Consider the following 4,535-nt stretch of genomic DNA (forward strand, 5'->3'; position numbering starts at 1 on the left):
GCTTGGAATTTAGGACGTTTTATATTTTTGCTAATTTTTATTTCAAGGTGTGCTTATTTGTAAAAAGGCTGATTTTTGGAGATTATATATATCTACAGCAGTTTTAAAAATGGACTTTGCTTTCAGCAGTCCAGTAATTTGCTGATCTGCCATAATATCAGATATAAGCTGCTTTTGTATATTTTATTGAAAATATCTAAATGATGGAGTCGGTGCTTCAACAGTCAGTCGTGGCATTAATGTTTTATAATACTTTGTTTCCTGTACAGCAGTGAAAAGCAAGCTACTTTTCCGTTAAACACGTTAAATTTTAGTATCTGTTTCCTGACAAAACTCTCCTCATTGTATTAATTGTTTTTCTTAAGAGGTATCATGTTTAGATTATGTGTAATGCAAATGTTGCTCTTGAGGAGAGCTTATGGCTTTTTTTTCCTGGGCCGAATAGCAGCAGCCAGTATGTGTAGGAAATTACATCTCTACCTGATACTCTTTGGCATAGGCTGTTCGTAGGGCTCTGGGCTGTCTTCTGTATTGTTCAGTATATAATTTTGGTTTTATTAAACTTGGTTTGATACAACAGTGGTAAACAAAATTAAATGATCAGCAAAGAATACACATGAATAGCAAGACAGAATAATATAGGAACACACATGATATCACAAGTATAATGAAAACAAATAGCTATACATAATGCATGTTAATATTGACAACATTATTACTTTTCAAATGTAAATAAACCCAAAGCACAGAAGAAACGCACTACAGTAGCCCATCTAACACCAGTCCTCACAACCCCACTCTGTAAAATGCTGCATCATATGAATAGTGCCTTTAATCTGTATACAGATGACATCTTATTTGTACCTTTTTTTTTTAGTTGTAGATGACTAGTATTCTTGAAAATGCCAAAAAAACAACCCCCCTGTTTACAAAGCCGTGGTGCAATGCTGTCACAGCCCATTCAGAGTGAATGGGCTGTGTTGGTATTGGCACACTGGCAGCTTCTAGAGTGGCTTTGTAAACAAGGGCCTCAAGTTTGATTCTAGCGCTATAGAAATGATTAGTAGTAGTAGTGATTCTGTCTGACTGGTAACATAGTAGATGATGACAGATAAAGACCTGTATGGTCCATCCAGTCTACCCAACAAAATAAATTCATTACATATGATATGTGACACTTCATATGTATATCTGGTTCCATTTGTCCTTGCCATTTTAGGGCATAGACTGTAGAAGTCTGCCTAGCCCTGTCCTTGTTCTAAAATTTCTGAAGTTAATGTCAAAGCCCCTGAGAAGCTCCACTCCAGTCCATCCAAATCTAGTCAGCCACGATCAGGACACAGACTGTAGAAGTCTACCCATTCACTGGCCTTGTTCTTCAATGTCTGAAGCTGATACATTTGAAATTTATTGAGAAATATTGAGAAAACCAAAGCCATGATAGTATATAATCCTGCACCAACACCACCACAGGGCCCCTTTTACCGCCATTTGGTAAAAGGGGCCCTTACTGACTTACAAGTGCATTTATTCTGCAGCACCTCAGTATCTCTCCGTATATCCTTCTTGGGAACTCTATATCACTGTTATCTGTACCCTTCTCTTCCACTGCCAGCTCCAGCCTTGGTTCCTTCCATGTTGTTGCTATACACCCAGAATAGACTTCCTGAATAGCTGCATCTTGCTCTGTCTGTGGCTCTATTCAACTCTAGGCTAAAAGCCCACCTTTTTGAGGTTGCTTTTAACTCTTATTCACCTCTTTAGTATCCATGTTGTTTCAATTAGTCCCATAATAACTGACGCACCCTAATCCCTTATGTGTTGTTTTTGTCTCTCTTGAATAGAATGTAAGCTCTGTTGAGCAGGGACTGTCTCTTACATGTTTGTGTATATCACTGTGTGCATTGAGAAGTGCTATAGAAATGAGAAGCAACAGTAGGTTTTTACAGATGCAGATGTGCCCTCAAATCAAACTGCCTCCTGGAAACTACATAATGAAGGAAACATCCACCCCCCTCCCCCCTTTTGTGGTTTTCTCATTATGGTATAGGAATGGTTTTCATTGCCTTCTCCCAAAGAATGGAGGATAAGTAACTTACCCAAGGCCACCAGAATCCTGGGCCCAGCCTGTTCTAACTATTATAACTATTAAAGAAACAACTGCAAGTGCCATAGCACTGACTGGGATACACAGTTTAGTCGTACATGCTTGTGCATTCACCTCACATGCTATAACTCTTACTTAATACTTGCATTCTCTTTCATACCTATCCACCCAGCCTTCCACACACCTACCCATCAATCTTTCATACACACTCCTAACCCTAGTTTAAAAAAAAAAAAAAAAAAAAAGATGAAAGGAGTAGCCTGCAATTAACAGCAGCAGGTTGAGAACTAGGTAAGTGAAGGTTCAGAATGTTCAGATCCTGCTTCTACAACTGATGTTGCTTGTGACCTTGGACAATCACTTTACAGCTTAGATCCTTGGACAGAAATATAGTTTGTGTACCTGAATTTGTATCTTGCATTGAGCTTTGATTTGGAAAAGATGCACAATTAAATCTATAATTAGTCTAAAAGATCAACTTCAATAAAATTAAAATTTTTGTTTTGCAAAAGTGATCCTAAAAGCAATTTGTGTGTGAAGGAAAGGAGAGGCAGGGAGAGGGACCCTTCCTGTGTGGGTGGAAGATGCGTGGATACATCTCCTTGGGGTGTGGTGGCCAACCTCTAGCTGAATAAAGAGACAAAAGGGCAAATTAACATGTGTGCTCTGTTTCATGCCATTGTTTTAAGCAGAGCAACATTCAAGTTTAGATACAAAACATGCAGTTCCATATCTAAATTAAAATCCACTGCATACCCTAGCGCATAGTTGCAGACACATATCAATAATGCCAAATCTGGACTGCCAGACTCCGGCCTTTTAGAAAATCTGGTGCTAGGTCTCTGTAAAGGCCACAAAACATTTCAGAAGAGAAGGATAAAAATAAGGGAATAAGGATGAAGTTGTACTCAAGTATAGAGGAGCAGGTGCCTGGCAGACTCTCAAAATAGTAGCTACGTTCCATGCTACTTACACCCAGGGATAACCAAGATAGCCTCTGCCTTATGGAAACAGCTATTTGGGAGATCACAAGGAAACTAGCTCATCTGAAGTCTAAGTGAATTATTATGTCTGGAAGTAGGAACCCTAACCAAACTAAAGAAAGAAAATGGAAAGCAAGAAAGATGGGGAAGGGATAGATGCAGCCTTGGGGTGGAAAGGTTTGGGCTTGCTTCCAATTATCAAAGATATGACCCTCAAGACGTGAAAAGTTGGAACATTCATCTATTCCTATACAGACCTGTTAGGCCTGCCAAATACCCAAAGAATGCAAAGCCTATACATTTAAGTGTGCAGTGGAATCATCGGAGTAGAAACTAAGCAGAGCATGCCATCCAGTGCCCAATGGTCTGCAAACCAGGAAATCATTAGACACAGCATGGTACTGCCTCACTTGAAGCAGGTACCACATCATTGTTCTAAACTCCAAGCTGAGGAACAAAGCATAGCTCTTAGTCAAAACTCATTTTTCTTCCTCTTTATGTTTCATGTCCTTTAATTTATTTTTTTCATCTTACTCAACCCCAAAACAACAGAAAAATTTAAAATAATTTTGTTTATCTATTGGTTTGTTTCAAAACTTACATGAAAGGAGATACCTGGTCTCGCCTACTAATTTTCTTTCCTTGAGTCCATATCGGGCCAGATCATGTGGGCTATGTCTGCTAAGCAGCAGATAGAGACAGAGAACATCTTGCGAGCTCTACTTCTTATAAAGGGCACCGTGTAGCCTGTGCTCACCAGATTTCTAGACTCAGTGGGACAATGAAGCCCCCCCTACTCTAAGCCAATGGCATAGCCAGATGGCTAATTTTGGGTGTGTGCTCTGCCCCCGTATTCATGGAGGCAGGATGCTTGTGTTTATAGGTGTCCTGTGCTCTTTAAGATAGGACTACAAAGTGATGTAATTGTGCTTCTCTTGTGACAGACTCTTCCTGAGCACCTATCCCTGTTCCGTATTCCTTGTGGGACTTTTCCTATTGGCTGGCCCTTGTCCCTGTGTATATGGGCTGTAGCCTGCCCCTTTTTCCATTTTGGGGTTGAGAATGTGCAGCATGTGTTTCTAAGAACTGTAAGCTAACTTTGCTGTACCTGTTGCATACTCCCCTTCCAAGCTACTGTAAATAACCACGATTTTACCAGTTTAAATGTGTGCACAGCATTTACTCCTGGCTCCCCTGGCATATAGGGTGAGCTGGAGCAGACTCACAAGTTCTACAAGGCAAACTGTAAATTATTTCCCTTTGTTTGAATTTGCATTAGAGAAGATTTTGGTTCAAGAGTTCTGAATCTTCACAGTGATGTTCTTTGGGATAAACACAAAGGAATCCGGTTTAGAACGAATGGTTCCATGGAATCAAAGTGGCGATTGGGTGGCGACGCTGGTAATTGGGGAAACAAAACAGGAGCTGGGCAGACTTCTACGGTC

Source organism: Microcaecilia unicolor, chromosome 2, assembly GCF_901765095.1.
Source record: "Microcaecilia unicolor chromosome 2, aMicUni1.1, whole genome shotgun sequence".
NCBI lineage: Eukaryota > Metazoa > Chordata > Amphibia > Gymnophiona > Siphonopidae > Microcaecilia > Microcaecilia unicolor.